We start from the raw sequence: 22,796 nt of genomic DNA, 5'->3' as shown, positions 1-22,796 counted from the left end.
ATTCAGACTTTAATTGTTTCCCAAGGTGATGTACATAAAAGAAGGTTTGCATGGCTCCTCTGTAATACTTATTTGGATGAGGAAGTGATGACATTTTATTTATACAAGTATTGACGCATACCAGGGCATACTATCTGCAGTTTATATTGTGATATTAAAAAGTAAAGGCAATTTCATCAGATCACTTGAATAACTATATTTCAAAAGAGTCAATAATTTAGAATGATTTTGTGAATTATTTTGTCATTAAATGCATTTGCATAAAAACCTTTTAAAATAAATTTAAAAAGCTGAAAGTTTTATTTTGATTTTGATTAATTAATCAAAATATAATTAATATTTTTGACTTCTTGTTGCATTTAGGGATGTATAATTTTGGAAAAAAATTGCAAAATTACAAATTTGAGTTTTCTTATTTGGGTTTACTTGTTACAAGAACCAACTCTCTAACTTTCAGTTACCATAAAAGATATTAGATGTAAAAGATATTCTCTTTCCACTTGATTCACACTTGTTTTTGATTCACAGTAAAAACAATCCAATTTTGTTTTATCATGAAACGCCTTTGAAATGCATTCCCAAAAATGAGGTTTTTCAAAATAAATGCTATCTCAGAAATTCACTCTAATAATACATTTCTTAAGACTAACATTACTTTGCTTTCTTGTTTAACTCCATGAGATGCAAAAGGGATGCAAAATGAGATGCAAAAGGAAAATCCCTTCTGAACTGGCAGTAAAATCAGAGTCTAACATAACATCCATATGAAAAAAATAACCACCATCTGAACAGGGCTTGTTTGCAATTCTTTTTACCTATATTGAGAAATTCTTCCATTTTGTCCTTAAAGGGCTGCAGGTGCTCATCAGATGAGACATTACACGTGTTTTCTGTTTCTGCTGACCAGGCTGTAAAATTAATTAGAGAGCAGAAACACAGATATAAGAAACAAACAAACAAAATGATTAATGGAACTGAAGAACAGTTTGTTTTAAACAGTGTAAAAAATAAATAAAAATAGCCTACAACAACAAGCCACACAAATCACCTTCAAGAGACACATTGTAGGGATTCTTGGGGAAGTCTTGTAAAGAAACTATAAGATGCATAAGCCAAATTTCTTAAAAATAGTAGCTCTGTGATGGCCCCACCATATGGCTAAACTTCAACCAGAACTAGCATTTCAACTTGCATGCACTTTATTTAGCAGGTTAGCATGTTACATTCTTCCTGCTTCCTCTTCTAGCACTTTATAGATAAATCAGTTAAGAGAAAAATGTGCTATCTGTAACTTGTGCTAACAGATGCTTCCCTTCGCTTCTGTTTGCTGTACACCTGGAGTCTTACACAAGGCCGACAGGCTTCACCATGTCACACTCCATCACTACAGTCAGTGATGGATCACAGCTTCGCATGGCAATCAGTGCAACCCAAACACACACATGCTAATGTCCCTGCCAGCTGGATCAAGGGCTTTGTGAAAGCGAGGACCTGCCTGGTCGCCCGCAGCATAATTCTGTGCCCCTTCCAGCTGTCAGTGTCACACATCTTAGCTTAGCTTATTAATGTAGTGATGATCCATTTATTGTATGGACCTGTAAGAGAGAAGCCATGGTTGTTGTGCTACGAGGAGATTTTAGGGATGTGAACTGTTGAGGATTCAGAGAAACACAGAGAAGAAATATTTGCCTGCGTTAAACAAACGTAGGCTTGATCTGTTCAGCAGGTGTATGCCAAAACGATTTAGCTAAGCATACAAGCTCTGGAAAAGTACATTTACAATTTATCAACCACATGGCCTGACTAATAAGCTTTTGAAAGATTAACAATTCAAATCGCCAGCTAGGGATTCGAGCGAAGGCACACAAAAATATGGCTAACAGCAGGGGCGAAGCTAATAGGCTGTATAGCAATGCATCAACCCGACCGTCTTTCAGTCGGAATTTCCATGAGCCAAATGCAAATCCATCTGATATGTCTGACTGGTTCGAATAGAACTAAAAAGGCTTTGACGTTATTATTTGTGTGTGGTAGACAATCTCACTCTGGATAGATGATTGATTGCAAATGTGTTTTTGATGTAGGGCAGTGTTGTAATTTGACCACATCAACATCCACAAGTGTTTTTTCAAGGATATGAATAAGCCAAACATGCCGACAGTGGAATGTGAGTATTTCCACATCTGTGAGTGTGTGTGTGTGTGTTTTTGTGCTGGCAATGAAAATGTTTGCAGGGATTTAAATTTGGCTTTGAGCATGTAATCGGATTCTTACACCTCATTCACACTCTGTCGTGCACCTTTGACTTGCGGCACAAAGCTGAACCATTCTCAATAACCTTCTGAAGACCCTGATAAATTGCTTTACTGGTCAGGGAGCAAAATAGACTGGCAGTTTAAGCCCTTTACCTGCCTGCTAGTTTCTTTTCAAAAACACCAGAATATATGGTAATTCCTACTAACAGGGTACAAGAGGATCTACAAATTCTTTATAACTTTACTGAATTTATTTGATTTTTTTTTCTTTGACAAATGGCAAGTGAAAATAAGAATGGATTTCTACGTTAATCATTAACTTTTCATTCCTATCACCAGAATGTCTAAACTCAATTTATCAAACTAAATTGAAAGAATTAGATGCATTTATTTGACCCAAGGCTACATTTAATTGATCAAAAGTACATTACAGCTGTAATACTGTAAAAAATGATTACAATTTAAAATAACTGTATGCTGTTTTAACATATTAGAAAAATGTATGGGTAAGCTGAATTTTCAGGAGCCATTTCTTCAGTCTTCTTCAGTCACATGATCATTCAGAAATCATTCTAATATGTTGATTATCAGTTGTGTTGCATTATATATATATTTATTATTATTTTTTTAAATATATATTTTATTCTGTAAATTATTTTATGAATAGAAAGTTCAATAGAATAGTACTGATATATTGGTCACTTTTGATACATTTAGTGCATCCTTGCTCAATTAAAGTATTTTTGTACCTACCAAAAGAAAAAGAAATTATTGATTCCAAATTTTTTAACATTATTGTATACATACTGTACGGTAAAAAGACAGTTCACCTGTGCCTTTACAGTGCTTTAGGCCTGTAAAAACAGGTTAAACCCCTAGGAAAAGTGCTGAAATGACCCCTCTTTCTTATTTATTTACTTGCCGGAGCCTTTAACAAACCACATTTGCATTATTGATCATTGTGGCAGCCAGCTGGGGGCTCAATAAAAACAGTCATTTGAAAATCAATGAGCTTTCTAAAGAAGAACATGGGTCATTGGTGCTGGTGTATACAAACTAAGCATGTGTGTATGTTTTTGTATGTGCACACTTGTATGTGAATTTATGTTTATCGGTATGTGCATGGATAGGTGTATATGCTGTGCTTTGTATTTGCTTTGTGTTTGAGTGTGTCCAAAACTCACCATTTAGAGCTTTCTGTTGCTCACGAATGTCACGTTGAAAATCCTCCAACTTCATCTGTGATGCCAGAAAAAGATCCTGAGGCTCTGGAAGTGGGTACACGCATGTTTCTTTACCTGCATCCTGACACACAAACAATGGAAAGTCTAAAGCGCATTCACACAAAAAACAGGATGTTGCGTTTATGAGATCATGAATGTAACATTAGTTGATTTGAAAAATAATTGAATGTGAATTCTGTTCAAATAGTTTGGTGTTTAAAGATTATTGTGATTCCAAAAACAATGAAAACATCAAACACAACAAATCAATCTCAATAACACTCCGTCTGTCAGAGATCAGAGCCGCTCACATGCACACACACATACTGTACACATGCTCTCTCCTTGTTATTTGCCTGAATGTTAGAAGCACTTCAACAACCTGTGGATCATATTTTGTCAATTTGGACACAACCTTTTAATCACTACATCTGGAATGACTGCTGACAGTATTTACAATACAGTTCTTTTAATCTACGTCCAAAAAGGGCGTCAAGCAATCAAAGGTCCCTGCTCATTCAGGGCAGCCATTTGTCTATATGGTGAAGCAAAAGAAAGGAAATGAAACCAAAAACAAAGCCACATTTTTTTCTACCATGCAGGGTGATTCTAAGGGACCCGGGGGTCTGTTAGTCGAGCCAATGAAATAAACAGTTGCCCAAACCTACCTCATCAAAGTGTTGCAGATAGTAAGCAACTATGTAGGACAGGAGGCTCTGAGAATTGTCCTGATGGAGCGAGTGGAGGAGGAGATGAGAGATGGAAATAAACACAGGAGAATAATCATTTTTCATGTTTTGGGATTGTATACACTTGTTTAGCTAAAAGCAATTGTGAATAAGAGGCTAGACTTGATGGCTTGCAAAAGCACTCGCTCGCATGCAGATGTGTGCAGACACACAGACCACATGGGATGTGGATATAGGCTACTGCCTTGGCATAATACTATATTGATGGCTCATTGTGAGTGATGCTGCCAGAACTGTTTATGACCTAGTTAGTGGGGACAAGAGACCACTGAACTACCATATGCAAATTTACATTCAGATTCAGATTAAGATTTTTGCTACTTTAGTGCTGGTCTATGTGGTCAATCTGCACAAATGATGTTGACCAGTAAAACTCAAACTTATAAAAGATTTTGTAAAATAAAAATGTTGCCATAATTTAATTAGCATTATGTCATTCCAAAACGGTATGACATTCTTTCTTCTGTGTAAGGCACAATAAGGATTTTTGGAAAATGTTTGTAAATTCATATGTTACACCTGTACAAAAATTGCCTGTTTTACTGCTTGATTTTGCTAGCTGGAATTTCTTAACATGCTATTTTACTTTATCATATTTAAACACACTGGTTTGTGGTGCAAATATTTTTACAGTTTACTGTATTTTGTTCTTCTGCTACTGATGAATCAGTCACGACAATATGGCTGATGAATCAGAAGTCTCACACATTCACAGATAATAGCTTACTTCTGATTTGCAAAATAAGGTGGATGACATGAAAGTCAACAGAGCGCAATATTTAAGACCACACTGACTTAAACTGTATGGACAAAACAGACAAAACATTCTTTAATGTCTCAAGTAAATGATGACAGAATTTTTTTATTTCAGGGTGAACTACTCCTTTAAACTAGAAATAGGGATCTCATTTTTACTTACACTGCTCTTGACATCTTTTAAATTGTGCAGGATGTCAAGGATAAATCCATCTCCCTGTCCTCGGCTCCGGTTGCACCCGTTCATAATGTTCCCAAATGCTAGAACCAAACCTACTATAACCTGCAGGGTGGCTTGACTTGATTGTAGAGCCTTTAAACATAGAAGAGGGAGAAGTGGTTCTTTTCTTCTCTGCTTTCTAGTTGAACTTTTAACTTGAAATATGACAATGGTGAAGCTGTCACTGCAATCTCACTAGTGTGCTTCATGTTTCTCTCACCCTACAGACTCTCAGCAGTGTTTCAAGCTTGCGCTGAGCTGATGTAACACAGACTGTGTGATGTGAACTGGAAAAAAATGCAGAAAACTGAGAAATGAGGAACCTCTGACAACGGCAGCAGAAACTTGACAGAGAGAGGGACAAGAGAGGGACACAATGTGAATAATTGATTGATTGATAGATAGATAGACAGACAGACAAGACTGATAAACAGATAGACAGACAGACAGATCGTTACTGTTTTGGCTTGTCCAGTAGTTTTGCATTTTCTTTATCTTTTGAAGATTTGATTTATTTGCCAATCTGTTCCATCTCGTCTTTCTGAGCTCTCTGTAAGGTTGACAGAAGAACAGAATGAAAGTACACTGAGAAATGTCATTCCGGGAAAATACACTTATATTCTTCTTTTACAACATTGTATAACTATCCAATAGTGATCTAATCTCTAATACTCTCTGGAGTGCGTTAGTTTTTGTGTGTGTGTGTGTTGCGCTATGGTCTTTGATAAGCACCCAACAAACAGAAGCATGATCCACACTTCAGACTGTGCTTGAGTCAGAATAAAGAGAACAAGCAGGAGAGAGGAAAGAAGGGATATACTGTGTGTGTGTGTGTGTGAGGGGGTGTTCTGTGGTTTTGGTTGAAGGAGTCAGAGACAGCGTGGAGTCTCGCACACTAAAGAGAAACAACCTCAACATTTAAACTCAACAACACCGCCTCAAGCTACAGCGGGAATGGGTGGGTGGGTTGGAGGAAAAACAGAGGGATGGAAGGAAAGATTTCAGCAGAAAGTTCCTACACACACTAGGGTTGCACGGTTATGACAGAAATCATAATTGTTGAATATTCCCTTGAAATTGTATTTCCAATTATTAATTATGATTATCACAATTTATGTTACAAGCTGAAAACAGAACTGAAAAACCTTTAGTGCTTTTCTATAGTTAAGCCTCAAATGTCAACTACACATCAGGTTGGTTTGTGTCCACAATTGTAATCACAATTAGAAATTTGTTTTTGTGAAAAGTGGGGACATCCCATAGGCGTAATGGTTTTTATACTGTACAAACTGTATATTCTATGGCCCTACACCAACCCTACACCTAACCCTAACCCTCACAGGAAACTTTGTGCATTTTTACTTTCTCAAAAGAAACAAATTCTGTATGATTTATAAGCGTTTTGAAAAAATGGGGACATGGGTTATGTCCTCATAAGTCACCCTCTCCTTGTAATACCTCTGTGATACCCATGTTATTATACAAAGTCGTGTCATGATCACAAAAACATGTGCACACAAACACAAAACACCATACTTTAATGTCACTTTATTTTTTGTTAACACTGCACTATGTGTATTTTTAAACTAAAAATAAAATAAAACTACATGCATTTTGCAGAAGAACATAGTTTTGGTTGTGATTTGGCACTGCGCAAATATAGCCTATGTATAAATATATATAAATAGAAAACTGTTGTTGTGTTGTAGGTGCCAAATGTTTAAGAGTGTAAACATATGAGGGGAGCCAAACCCCCCCTACCCGACCCAAACGACTGAAAGGTTTTACTAAATATTTGTTAATTAATAAATTGTTCAACTCAAAAGTAAATATGCACATAATATAGTTATTTTAATATATTTTACTGTTAATTATTGTAAGTAAATTAATAAATCAAATCAAACGTATTAATAGACTTTCCCAATCTTTCTTGAATAAGAAACTGGTGCGTGACAAATCTGAATTTGGCAGATACTAACCTATGCTTGCATATATATATATATATATATATATATATATATATATATATATATATATATATATATATATATATATATATGCATGTCTCTACAGTCATGGGCTCATTATTTGGACATACATTTTGTGTTTTGCATAGTTCAGCTGTTGTGGTGTTCATTCATATTGTTTCTAGATTATTCTGTAGTGTGGTCAGATGCATTTAAAAAAAAATTGCTAAAAGCTTAATTGGCCAAAAAATGAACAAGGTCTTTTGTATTATATATTGTATATTGTATTATAAGACTAGATTGATTGTTATAAAAGGAGGGAAGAAGTGCTTCCAATCATTGTGTTCTTGTAAGCAATGGTTATGTTCAAAGAAACATGTGCACCGATCATCGATTAGCATCAAAATGGCCTCACATGCAAGGAAATTGTTACAAAGAATATTGCACCAGAAAGAACCATTTATCGAATCATCATGAACTTCAAGAGAGTTTCGACTGCAGTGAAGAAGTCTTTAGGACGTCCCAGAGTGTCAGTATGGTCTCCTCCTAAGGAGTCAGCTACAGAATCGTGTCACCAGCAAGTGCAGAGCTTGCTTAGGAATGGCAGCAGGTTGGTGTGAAAGCATCTGCATGCACAGAGAGGCCAAGACTTTTGGACAACGGCTTGGTGTCAAGAAGGTCAGCAAAGAAGCCACTTCTCTCAAAGAAAAACGTCAAGAACAGACTGAAATTCGGCATGAAGTACAATAATTGGACAGCAGAAGACTGGTGCAAAGTAATTTTTTCTGGTGAAGCTTCTTTCTGACCTTTTTGGACATCTGGAAAATTTATGGTTTGGAGAAAAGGTGAACACTACGATGAGTCTTGTATTGTGCCAACAGTGAAGCATCCTGAGACCATCCATGTGTTGGGTTGCTTTTCAACCAAGTGAGTGGGCTTTCGCATAATTCTGCCCAAAAACACTGCCAGGAATAAAGAATGGTATGAAAACGTCCTTCAAGAGCGACTTTTTCCAACACTCAATGAGCAGTTTGGTGATGATCTGTGGATTTTCCAGCATGATGGAGCACCATGTCATAAAGCAAGAGTGATAAAGAAGTGGCTCGAAGATCATTACATTAAAATCTTTAATTTCTAGGCAACTCTCCAGATCTCAATCCCATAGAGAACCTGTGGTCAGTCCTCAAAAGGTGAGTGCACAAGCAGAAGCCCTCAAACTGTGATTGACTCCGAGAACTTATAAGGCAAGAATGGATCACCATCATTCAGGATTTGGCCCAGAAGCTATATCCAGCAGGCCAGAGCGAATTTCTGGATTGATCATGGTGTGCAAACTCATCAGCACCCTCGCACACTTAAAGAATGAAAGAAAATCAGTATATGGTACCAACCAATCAACTAAGAGCGAGTCATGGATCTTTCAAGAAAGAGGTTTGATTTATGTCACCGCGTCAAACTGATGTAGTCTGTAACTGCAAGTAAGTTACAAAAGCTACAAATCTCAAAGCTCAGTTTTTTTTTAGAACTGTCCTTTCTCCATTCTTTGAGGGGGAAACTTCATCCTCTTCATTACTCTTTCTGTCTGTCATCAGTTCCATGCCTGCATGTGCGTCTTATACAGTCGTTGTGTTCCTCTCTCTCCATCAGACAGTGACATGAACCCTGGCTCCATGGCAAACCTTACTCATTCCAGCGGTGTTTGTGGCCTGCATGTTTGTTTTGGTATTTAACACACATTTCCGCCGCTCCCTTTCGGAGTGGACCGCATCAAGGCAAAGCTCCAAGATCTTAGGGTATATCCTGTCCAGTTCTGATAGGTTTAAGAGTTTAATGATATGATAAATGATCACTTATGGAATTCTTACTTCAGGATTCTTCACATTTAATTTAGGTGGACTGTCACGTGCAAACTTACGTTTTCATACAGAGCCTGGAGCACCTCCAGATCCACCACAGTGCAATCCATGTTCATGATGGCTGTCAGAGAGAGAAAGAGAGAAGTAGAATGAGAGAATCCGCCGGTGACTGACCGATCAGATCTATTGAAATGATTTCTCAGGTGTCCTTGACTACCCTCCGCTGATAAATCTATAAGAAGTACCACTTTTCAATTCTCTGGGAATTAAAATAAATTATTCTCCAAAGAAAAAAAATGGCAAAACACATTTTTGAAGTAATACCAGATAAAATAAATTTAAACTTTCATAAATTCATAATAAAATATCACAGTATGTCCATAAATGAAACATGTTTATATTATCTTAATTTATTTTATAATATATTATTTATTTTATATATTTATTTTAATTGAATAAAAAAATATATTTTGTAAAAGTAGTTAATACTTTAATAATAATAAGATTTTCTATCTCAAATAAATGCTGTTCGAGTTTCCTATTCATCAAAGAGTCTTGAAAATATGTGTCATGGTTTCCACAAAAATATTAAACAGTCCAGTGTGTATATGAGGCTTCTTTCATAAAAAAGTTATAAAATAAAAAAATATATATATCTTACAAAATAATACTATTTAAAATGAATTGGCTCAATATTCCCAATATAAACAAACTCTGGGCATGGTTGATGATATAATCTAACAATCAAAACATGTTTACTCAGCACCAAACATTTATTTTCCAGATTTTTTTTTTTTTTTACATAATAAAAACATTTGAATCTCTAGCAGGGCTTTTATTGAGCTGGCTAGACTGAACACTTTTTCTGTGCTAAATACAGCTATTATGGGATAACTTTTGTGTGTTCAGTCATTTGGGCAATTGAGAAATTGATCACTGGCACATTCTAGAAACCACACAAGAAAGAATAACAAAAACATCCATATATGGCCAATGCACGGACGAAGAAAGTGGAGACAGACGCAGACAGAAGCATTACCCCTGTTTTGCGAGAGAGATAACAAAGAGAGTATCTGCAGCCTTAAAAGAGATGGGGAGAGGACACACGACAATGTAAGAGAGAGAACAAGAAAGAGAATGAAAAAAGTATGCACAATCTATGAGTGGGTAATATAACCTGTCATCAACCTGCCAAAAGTATCCCACCAGATCTACACCCCAATCACTACATACACAAACAACAACAGTGTAATCCCTACACCCCTACAACAAAGTCTCCAAACAAAGAATTTGTCACATTGATGTCTGGGGTTGTGGTCTGTGTTTCAACAAAACACTGATGCAGTAGTTTGGTGTGGTGGGCTTGCTTTAATCTGAGGGAGAGACTGATTCGAAAGCTTCTAAAGTCTTTATTTTCGACTTTGTATGTAGCTGACAGTGTGCTAAAATTAGATTTGTTTAGCATTTGCAACTAATAATGAACAGAAACTTTAATAAATAATAACAATAGTACTAATTTATATTAAATAAACATTTGTTTTTTAAAGATGTGTTTGGCATTTATTTGTCAATATTAAAACAAATTTTTAATAGTAATTTCAAATATTAATTTGAATCAATAATATAATATAATATAATATAATATAATATAATATAATATAATATAATATAATATAATATAATATAATATAATATAATATAATATAATATGCACTGCAAAATAATAAACACTGAATAAATTGTCAAGAAGGGTCCAAAAATTATAATAATATATCATATATACCATACATCATACATATCATATATCATACGTATCGTATATCATCCAGTAATAATAATAATAATCTAGGCCTGTTCAGAGATCTTTTATTTTGTTATAGACAGAAAGGCTTAGTTGAAATTACAATAGGAGTGTCTGAGTAGAAATTCTCACATTTATGAAACAATAAACACAATTATATGTTTTACCACACGATGACTATAATCACCTGAAATTCGCTCACAGGTGTTATTGTTATATATCTCATAATTTAGCTGATGTTTTTATCCAAATAACACCTATTACAAGAGGAATCTCCCTGGAGCCACCTCGGGATAAGTGTCTTGGTTAAGTGAACAATGGTAGCTTATGGATCAGGTTCAAACTCTTCTATGCTACATTTCTGTAACTGCTCTTGTTACATATTTCAGAGGCCAAACTATTTTCTCCAAGCAGTTTCATAGTTCCTAGCAGGTTTACAATGTCCAGTTCGTGCCAAGCTTTCATAATTACTATCTTCCAAACGTACACAACCAGACAAAGAAAATATACAACGAATGCTACCATGTTTGTAATTCATCAGCGGCACGGACACACACCACCTTCTCTCTCTAAACACCGCTAACTATAAAATGGTACAATGTTTAGCAAACAAAGAGAAGAGGAGGAAGGATTTTATATTAAAACATGATTGTCCACATGTGTTTTCTGGTTGCTTGCTTTGTGACCGCTGCAATGATTCAGAATGTTTCCACAAAACAATGTCCTGTGACAGTGCAGAAGACCCAAACAGGCGACATTGCAGAACAACCGAGTGTGAGTCACTGAAGAAACAAAACAAACAAATTGTCCGGAGGGGGTCGGCGTTGATCATTACCAACGCCAAGCTGACTTGTGAAACTTAGAGACTGTTATGGGTAGAAATCAAAGGCTTGTCACCAAGTGTGTTTATGTGCTCTAGTCAATCATGCAGGAGTGATTTTCAGGCTCAAAAATGAGATCTTATGAAAACCAGCTGAGGGAAACAAAAAAAGCTGACACAAAGGCAGCGATTCAGTGAAAATCCACCAAGGAATTGCACCAGATTTAGGTTCCTTAATGATCCTAAGAAGAGTTTTATAATTTTGTCTGATGCCTGATAATTGTATAATGAAAGGAAAGAGAGACAAACGGGCAACATCTTCTCTGCTGACAGTAATAAATGCCTAATAACTTTGCATGGACCTTTAAACTCTGCAATTAAACCAACTCACAAAATTCTTTCCTAGTTCCTAGCTCTAAGGGCCTGATCCAGGTCAGTGTGGTGAAGCGTGATGTTGAGGAATGTATTGATTCTGGGTAAACAGTACTGTCAGAATAACTGTTTGTTTCTATTCGGTGGTTTACTCTGGCCAAACATACTGGCCTCTGCAATGGGCAGAATTGCAGCGAGACCCAATGACACTCAACCAGTGCTGAATTGTGGGTACTGAGCTGCATAATAGATGGGGACTGTGCCCATAAATTCTCAAAGAGCCAGTAAAAATGTCTTCAAATGCAGCCAGTTTAAAGACTAACTGAGGATGTGTGTGCATGTGTGAGTGTGTATAATATTAGGTATCCGTTCACATAATGTGATGTGGTTTTTAAAACTGCATCCAGCCTTGCTGATTCATTAAAACGAAGAAAGAAAAATAGAATTTAACAAAGGATTGTTGTTACAGTGGATTAGACTGGAGGGAAATTATGCATGAAAGAAAACAAAATACAGCTTGTCTGACGCCTGTTAACCATTGAATGACTAAAAAGTACACAGTGCTAAAAACACACTGCTGAAGTATACATTTTAAATACATCCTGATAGTAAAATTGAAAGAAAAAAATATACTTTTTCTTCTCAGATATCAAAATGAATAAAACAACATGCCAGTGTTCCACAACAAAATGAAACATAACAGTAAAAGATTCGAATGACTCCCTAATAAAGTGATTCACTCATCTACTCTGTAATTTGTTAACACCTACAGGTTCATGAATGTTACCTGTACAATTGTAATATAATATAATATAATATTCAATCAACAGTTCTGGATAGATCTGGGTGTTGAGAGACAGGTCTAACATTCCCAAACTTGTGATGAAAAGAAATTATATTATTTCTTTTATACACGTTTTAAGGGGATGAACGAGCAGATGAAGTGATGACAACAAATAAGAGGGATAGAGAGAGACAAATTAGAGACAAATTAGAAAATATATTCAGCAGAGAAACAGGACATTGAGTGTTTTTGGCAAAAACAGATTAAAACAGTAACTATAGTAAAAGAATAGATCACAACGAGAAAGATGGTGCGGCTCTAATCATCACGTCCATTAAGATCTACAGTATCAACCCACTCTTGAACCCTAAAATGCATCCAACATCTCTCTCTCCAGCTTTCAAACACAATCAGTAACTGTATAAACAGCACCGAACAATGAGTCTTAATTGGCTGTGACATCATATTTCCTCCTTTAGAGGGGTTACATGCTGACAGGAGCCTGAGCAGAATCTCCCGGAGGAGTAGTGGGTCTCATAGGTATAGCCATGAACACAAACTATCAAGACTCCAATTCATAATAATAATAATAAATCATAATAATAATGATAATTCGATTAAAACCTCACCATTCTGAAAATCTTTCATACTGTATCTAAATGAAGACTGGACATCAGAATCCGTACCACCTAAAAACATTTGTTACTCAGCAGCTTGACAACCTGAGAGAGAGAGAGAGAGAGAGAGGAGCTTTATTTTATTACTGTTATAATACAGCAGCCACTTTATACTATAAAAAAGATTCCACAATTATTTAAACACAAAAGTTTACCCTGAATATTATTGCTGGTGACAAAAATACATAAACACAGCATTTCATCTGGCTACCCTCATAAATCTAATAGCATGCAGAGGTACTTTGGCCTAATAAGGAAGCCAAAAATAAAGCCAAAGTATGAGTATTTATGACTGTTTCCTCATATGGTATTATGGAGAGGTCTTCGTCTCCCATTCTTTCATACATAGCATCCACATATATCAAAATAACTTCACTTTCTCCAGTTTCTGGCTCTGCCAAAGAGCATCACAGTAATTATACAAATGACAGACCTGTCTAGTCAAATTAAACCGAGTTAGATTTTGACAATTTCAGAAGGCCCCTTCAAATAAGTCTGAGTTTTGTGTGGATGCATGGGATACCTCATATAATCCGTCTTTTCATACTGCAAACATATAAACACTTTATTTTTGCCTTTTTTTAATAAAAAATCTTAAATCAAAATACAAGATATTAGGTCTGTCCATTAACAAATACACATCGAGTGCCATCGCAAACATATCCTCTTTCATGACTGCCTGTTAACAACATGCTAATTCTGACTGTTGGAAAGAATTTGGAGAAACCTTCTAAGACAGGGCCACACTTGAAAGCGTGTGATGGCGGCATAGTGTGATCATCAGAAAGGCGCTGGCTCTCATTATCTCCACGGGGCTCACGCCACTAAATACAGCGCAAATACAGGGGCTGAGCTACGTTAATGATGTGGGGAACACACTCATGCCTGTGATGAGCTGGATCTCAAACCAGACGCTTACCGACCAATGGGAATTGATTCCATACTTTAGCACCATTTTGGTGGGAAGCGTGGATGTCGCTGTATGAGGGAGGATGGCAGTGGTTATACAGTAACTACCAGCTAAAGGAGCAGATAACTACTGACAAAGCAATGGGCCATAAAACTTATATAATTCATAAAGTTAATGATTATGTGGGTTCAAATGGAGCTTCAAGCATTTGTTTTTAATTTATACACCTATTGTATGTGAATTATAAGGGCATTTGATCACATTAGCACTTTCATTTTGACTGATGTGTGCAAACTGTAAGCCTGAAGCAACTGTTCTGTGAATAATGCTGAATAGATTATCTAATGCACACCCACCCACTCTCTCTTTCTCTTACACACACAAATAAAGTGTGGCACGACCACACTAGGCTGACTGGAGTCGCTGGGTTGGCTGGCGGTTTTAGGGTTGTGGGTTTTAACTCAATACAGACCCCCCCCCCCCCCCCATTCCTCAGATCTTACAGACCAGAGAGAGAAAGAGAAAGAGAGAGCAAACAGAAAACTTTCAAAAGTCTTACAATTTCTCAATATTTACATGGTAGAACATCCAGCATGTTATTTATCCTATTTGTAGACAATACTGCTGTGTATTTACAAAACGTGTTCATATTAAAACCTTTTAATCCTGTGAAATTTCAACAGCCATTACTCCAGTCTTCAGTGTCGCATACATAACAGTATGTCACATAACAAACAGTTACACTGCTAAATATATCCGTTTTTTAAAATATATTAAATTTCTGTACTAAGTACATCCTCCATTGAAAACACACCATCTTTACATAATTCATAGTTGAAGAACACAGCTGCAGGACAATTAAATTTGTGTGATGCAGTTTGTAATGTGCTTGTTGTGTAGCTTGCTATCAGAAATCTGCATGACTCCAGACGACGGAACCACAAATTTCTCACCAGTGACTAATTTTCACACCACGACCAGAGAGGAAGAGAGAGAGAGCGAGATTAGCTTCAGATGTGGTAGATGCTTAGGTTGTTTCTGATGGTAAACCGTCTTATCAAAGAGTTTCATAGTCACAGTTTGGTTAAGGGAACATTAAATAAAGCATATAACATTTATTGAATGTCTGTAAGGCTCTGATTCACAAGCTGTGCGTGTGAAATCAGTGTTAATGGTTTTGTGTGTGGTGAGGCAGGAGCCTGGGCAGAGCTATCTTAAGGGGAAGACAACTGGGTGAATTTGTCCAGGGAGCTGAAAAAAAGGGGGGCCTTGTCCCACCCAAAAATTGCCCTGGGCCCCATGCTTTTAATCAATGACAGTGTAGAAAAGTCCTCTTACCTGTTTGGCCTTCAATTTCATTATGGTATCTGAGATAGTTTTTTTTTTTTCTTGACTGCACTTTTGGCAAACAGCTCCACAAATTCGTCAAAGTCTGCTGATTGCGCTTGAAACTTTTCCTACACCAGGGCACTTTTGGCATCCCTATGAGCGAGGGAAATAAAAATATCAGTTTGCCTTATCATATGTGTGATCATAATCAGGCCTTGTCTGAATTTAAATAAGGTGAAACACAAGCATTCAATATACACATTGCAAAAACATGCGGCATTCAATCAACGAGGCATGTGATTACTTTTTGGCATGTAGCTGAATCCGTGTCCAGTAGAGTGGTTTCATGGGCCACGGAGTCCTGAGTCATGCCAGGCAGCACCAATTCCATGAAGGGTGGATGGGGAGCCAAAGGTGGTGGGGGCCCAAAACCAGGTGGAGGAGGCGGCGGTGGGGGTCCACAGCCAGGAGGTGAAGGAAGGGAGGTGGAGTTCCACAGCCAGGAATTGGAGGTGGAGGGGGTGGAGCCACTTCCCACTGGTGAAGTGGTGGTGTCACTTAATTTGGGAGTCTGTGATTGGTCTGATAAAGGTACTGGAAATTTAAAAGCTTCCTTGACAGACAAGGTCTGAATGGCTTTCATGTAGAGCAAAACTCATTGTTCGTTTAGTTTAGTCTGTTTTTGAAGGTTTGATTAAAACCATCAACTTCTAGATCTCTCTTTCCAAGCTTTGTGCCATCCAAAACATTATTGTCTTTTTCCATATCTGATATTGTCACAAGTAATTCTTCAGTTGTTTGCTCTAGCTCCTGAATTGAAGCGGAAGTCCCTTCAGATTGCTCTGTGGATCCATCCAGTGGAGAGCAAGATAAAGAAAAGAGAGACTTCACATCTTTAAAAAGAAACACCAGCAGGGAATGAAAAACACAGACACCTGCTGTCACGTGTGATCATACTAGAATGAGTTAGTGCCTTGTTTTAGCGGATGTTATATTCTCCTTCGAGACCCAGTTTTCTGAGGAATGGTATGAGTGAGTGTATGTTTGTGAGTAAGGGGCCGTGTTTCTTAATAACACAGATCACATGCATGGTGATGAACACACATAACATACAGAAACGAACAACATACAGAAACAAACTTCATCACGCACACATACAATCTGGCAGTGAGGGTCAAGGAAGTCCAACAAGTCTAGACTCCAGAAATAGTCTCTGGGAATGAATTACACAGCATCAAACGGCTTCAAAGAGCTTGTGTGGGTCTGTGTGAAGGGTTGGGGGGTTATGGAGAACATATCGCACACATGCAGTCTGGTTACATGTTGGGCCCTGTCAAACTGACATGGGTTTGGGGGGATGCTTTCATTCACAAAACCCTCTTCCACAGCCAGTGAGGTTTGGAAATTTTGGCTCCAGACCTCCAGGCCTCAGGAATTCTAGAGTCATTAGTAGCCAGAGAAGTTCCTTCATGCGATTTGATATGGTCAAATGTGTACCAAGTATTAATGTTAAGTATTCTGCAAAAAAAAAAAAAAAAAAATAAAATCTCAAGAACTAGAGGGCAGTAAAGCCAGTTCCATTTGCAAAAGAATCTGCATTCCGAATCATTAAAGAACATTCCTACTAGAAACATGAAGAATAAGCTGTAATATAAGGTGTTGCATGTGTGCTTTGAACATTGGAATGCAAGCAGCCATATATCATCTCAAAATTTAAACATGGTGGATCTTAAAATGCAATGGCAGGCACAGCGCCTGTTGGACAGATGTTTAAATCAGTATAAGATGCTGTTAGGATGCTGTTTACAGAGGGTTTCATAGCAACGCTAAAGAGATGTATGGCTTGTGAGGTGGTAAAATACTTTCTAAGCATTGTAAGGGTGTTGAACCTGATGTAGAATGATTTAAAAATAGCTAAGTGTTTACACTCACTAATATACACATTCATGGACGATAGAGAAAAGCAAATGCATGTTTGATTACACACAGGTCTTTTAAAACTACTCTGGTACAGCAATGAAATCATATGGTAGTACCATGGTACTTAACATGGGTAGTGGATCATCATTACAATATTCATACACTAATGTTTTTACATTATACTCCATGGTACTTCAAATAATAACATGCTTTTATCATATTACAAGTCCAAAAAATATCATAGTACCTTAAAAATATCCAAAGTTTTGTAAATTATTTGTTTTATAACATTTAGTCACTTTTTTGTTACCCTTCTAAGGTGGTGGTGACATGGCACATTTATGTTATTGGCTTAGATTGTAATACCGAGGTATTTTGATATACTATTCTTATACACTATACTTTTTACATGGCACTCCAAGATACTTTTATCAAATACCGTGATTTTATCATATTACACCTCCAAAAACAAAATAGTAACATGGTACATTGTTCAAAAATATAATACCATCAAAATGTCTAAATCATGGTACTAGCATGGGAAGTTTTGGAACTTATTGTTACATAAAAGGTAGGGTGTTGCCATGGTGATAATACAGCATTAGATAGTAAAACTAGGGTACTTTGAATTCAACCATGCGGACATTGATGTACCATGGCATTTACATACTTCAGGATCGCTCCAAGATGTTTAGTAAGTAGGATGATACTAACTTTGGATATGGTAACACCATGTTATTCTAAATGTGCTATAGCAGTTCCGAAAACCATGCGTTTCTGTTTAGACAGCAAGAAAAATTTACAATTATGTGGCAGCGCTATGTGAAGGGCGACCTCTGCTGGCAGACTGAAAGAACAACACCACCACTGACCATAGCATAAAGAAAACATGGCATTTGTCTTCCAGCCACTGCCAGCATGTTCACACATACACATTGAAAGGCTGTTCCAGAGGCTGTCCATTGACATTGCATGCAGTGAACCTGATATTTAGTCAAGACGTGCTGCAGTGATGCACTGCATGTCTGTACAACATTTAAAGGTAAACCTTATAAGCTGGATATATATATAAAAAAAAATGTCTTTACAGTGTGTATTATACAGTATTTACATAAACTGTGTTTTTGGCTCAACCTGTCAATCATCAGTCTGCCCCTATTCGAAACACCAACTCATGCCCTGACACACAAACATGGTTACCTTCTAATAAACAAGCATTTATTACATCATTACAAAACAGATCAGAAAATACTGAAATGGGTTCCATTATTTGGAACAGGAGAAATGAAAACATATGCAGTTAATTGGTTAACAGATGTTTGGGAGCTGGGGCACGACCCAAACAATCACCAGACTTCCCGAAACCTCCATAAATATCGGGCCACCTCATACCATACTGCTAGTCTTATTCTCTCGAACCAACCCTTCCCTCCCTCTCTCATCCATTTAGCCAACCTTATCCCACATTATATTTCTACCAGGTTGTATCGAGGGGTCCTATTTGTCTGGCCTTAATATATGCTAGAGATGGAACCACCACCCTGAGTCTCCCTGAGCCATCAATTCTAGATGCCCTGATCAACCTGACCATCATCCCATTCCCTTGACCCCATTATCCCATTCCTTCGACCCCTTCTTCCTCTTTCTACTCTTCCCCAGCTCCCTGTTCAACTACCGTGCCATAGCTTGTTTGTGACATGGTCCTAGCTAGTGAATATAACATTATAACCAGAGAGGATACATCTGCATTTCAATGTGTTTTATGTTTCATAACAGAAAGTTCAAGATCCCATGACTGGTGTCATCTCATGCAAATTTCAGCATTCAGCATGTTATCTGGAGTCTTAAGGGTTACTTGACTTCCAAAGCCAATGGCTACCAGCAATTGTTTGGTTACCAGCGTTCTTTAAAATGTCTTCTTTCATGTATAACAGAAGAAAGAAATTGGTTCGGAACAAAATAAGGATGAGTAAAGGATTACACAATGATCATTTTTGGGTGAACTATCCTTATATAAGATAATTTAGTGTCCAAAACTAACATTTCTTATGTTCTGATGCTTAAATAGAAAATTATGATTTTTTTGAAATTGTGCATGATAAAATATGAAAGGGTGTCCTTATAAAACAAGAGACAAAAATTGGATGGTCATACAAATTGGGTTTATCCAACCACTTCCTGTGGGTGGTTCCCTGATACAGTCACTGAATGACAGCAGAATCCCCAAAGCAAGAATACGGCAACACAATCTCTCAACATCTTGTGCAGCACTATCATCTTCAGAACAACCCCACTGTACAAAGCATCTCTCAAACAGAGAGTGATCTGTAAGAGAGTGAAATTAACAATATTCATATTTAAAGCAATATAGAATGTGATTTGTATGTGACTGCTAATGTCTTCTGTGTTACCATATGTATTAAATATTTTTTTTGTCACTGACCCTGACTGATCCAGAAAACAAATGAAGTGGAAATTGTGGAACGTTTGTCTTCATAATTCATTTCACATTCTGAAGTAGAGGCTTTTCAACTGGTAAACTGTTGTGCATGTATGTGCACATTTCTAAAAGGAATATCTCTCCACCCCAAACATGAACTACTCTTCAACAACTTCGTTCTCATTTATCAACTGGACACAAATTCAATAGCTCATCCTGGAGCCTTCCATCAAGGCCTAGTAAACAGGCTGATTTCTGTTTAACATCAATAATGATAATAATAAAATAATAATAATAATAAGCTCTCTTTCTACAAAACATGACTCATTTCACTGTTACATACTCTGTCATGTACTGTCTGAATTTGGGTGTAAAATGACTGATTAATAGATTGATGCTTGCTCAGCTCTTAGCTCTCTCAGATTTTTGTCACTTGACCTATGTTTTCAGGAATAACACGTTGTTGAATTTGATCAAGTTTTAAGATTCAAATCTTTAAGGTTTAAGTAAATGGGTGCACTAAATAAAAACAGCATGTAAATAGCCTGATGTGTTTATACAGGAAGTTGTTTGTAATATACAGTGACTTTAGTGTTAATCAAAAACCAAAAAAACAACTATTCTTTTGGTTTAATATGCAGAGCACAAACGTGCCTTTGAGTTTCCAAGACATTTAACCTTGGTTGCTTTGTATACACATTCAGACATGGATACAAGCTTTGTGTCTACCAAATTAAAAATAGCCCCCTAATAGTGTCCATAATGCGTTTATTTTTTTATTTTCAGTCACTAAGAATAAACCACTTAAAAAAAGTGTGTGTACTTTTATATAAGTGTGTGTTTGAGTGACTTCCTGTGGCACCCTGACTCAATGAGCAGGAAACCAGAGCTTTATAGCCAGTAGCTAACTTGTGTCTGTGTATGTTTCTTTGTGTGTATGTGTGTATTATGCATATCTGAGAGCCAGATTTCATGTTTTTTGACTGCTCATTGAACCTTGAGGGGAGTGAACCAGAATAAAGAACAATAAAAGGAGAAAAGGGATTTATGTCACATCTTGGCAACCAACTCCTATGACATGGAATTACACATCTTAAACTTTCCTGGAATCAGTCTTTTGAAAATACAAACTTCTGTGATTTTTCCAAGTATGTGTTGCCAATATATGTTCCAGTATCTTTTTGTTGGTCTGGACACCAGTTCTCTATGACTGTGAGTGTGAACATTGATTTTTATCAATCAAAACACACACACACACACACACACAAACACACAGACAGACAGACAACACTTGAAAACACACTTGGAAAGGTGGATGGAGTTTGCCTGGATTTTAGTTGTTTTGATGTAAGAAGTGTGTGTTGTTGGATAAGGTTTAAGCCCAAGGTTTGCACTGGAAGCTCTACGTGGTTGTGACCCCGAGCTTTGAGTACTGTGCAATGGATGCGGCACTGCTTTTCCTTCTCTGTTGGTTGGAATACTCTCTGTGTATTCCATTCTCGGGGGCTGAGTGGTAGCTGTAGAGGTCTCTATCTGACCCTGATTCCTCAGTCCCTCTCTCAGCATTGTCTTCTGTCATATCCAGGGTTGACTGCCTGCTTTCGGCCATGTATTGCTTACTGTCAGGCTTGAGACCCTCCAGATAGTCACCCAATATTCCACCATTGCTGCTGCCGCAAGCATACATACTCTTAATCCTAATCCCACTGTCCAGAACATCCTCTTTGGACAAGCCTTTCTTAGGGAGGCCCTTTTAATGGTATGGATGTTGCACAATATAGAACCTTTGGAACCCTCTGATTTGGATTTCTTGGATTTCTTTTTGCCCGAGTCACCTGACAATAAACTTTTTTTAATCTTCTTGAGATGTTCATGGTCTCAGTCTTTAGTGCTCATCCTATTGCCAGCATATTTCACTCCTGTCTTAACAGTGGGCTTCTTCTTCTTGGCCTCCTGGTTTCCCATATTCTTCAGAAGACAAACGCCTTAAGCGATCAAGCCATTCTGGGAATGTGTGTGATACGACTTACTTTCTCATTCTCTGTGCAGCTCTCTCTTCTCTCCTCTTCTCTTTTCCTCCTTTCTCTCTCTCTCTCTTCACTGGTGACAGCAGCTGCTGTGATGATGCAGGCTGCTCTTCCTCCATTCGTTCACTCTCTCTCTTAAAGGAGAGGAGTGGAAACTCGCAGGACAGGTAACTGTATCTCTATCATCTGAATGGTTCGGATCTTGATTCTTGCTATACTGACCTGAGAGGAGGACACAAATTGATCACATCAGTATTACATATATTATTGCCTCACACCCCAGAAAGCAGCTAAACAACATTTGTGTTGGCCTCTTGAATTAGGCTGTGGATTTCAGGAACTGTGGTCATTTTGTACACACTCCACTCCAAACTTCATTTAAATGTTTTCCTCAAGGCATGAAACTGTTGATGTCTTGTCACATACAGATGCATCTCTCTATTTAACACATCATTTTCTAATATATGATTAACCTAGTCTAGAAGGTTGCTGCTAATCTGAATTGATCTCCCCTGGATCAAGAATAAACAGGAGACCTGTCTAACAAGACAGAAATGAATACAGAGAGAAGTACAAAAAGAAAACACATACTTGCCTGGATGAAGTCTCTAGTAATCTGAGAGAACAAGAAAGTGTTTGTGACAATTGCTCTTCCTCGATCACATGAATATTGTCATCACATGGCTTCTC

General features: G+C 37.2%; 1 pseudogene; it reads right to left on the bottom strand.

Annotated features, from left to right (window-relative positions):
* Positions 1-9: 9 nt before the first annotated feature.
* LOC128031623 (formin-2-like) lies at positions 10-22,762 on the bottom strand (annotated as a pseudogene).
* Between the last annotated feature and the right edge of the window lie 34 nt (positions 22,763-22,796).

Source organism: Carassius gibelio, chromosome A17 (assembly GCF_023724105.1).
Source record: "Carassius gibelio isolate Cgi1373 ecotype wild population from Czech Republic chromosome A17, carGib1.2-hapl.c, whole genome shotgun sequence".
Taxonomy (NCBI): Eukaryota; Metazoa; Chordata; class Actinopteri; order Cypriniformes; family Cyprinidae; genus Carassius; species Carassius gibelio.
The sequence above is the reverse complement of the archived record's forward strand: the minus strand, read 5'-3'. Positions and strand labels throughout refer to the sequence as shown.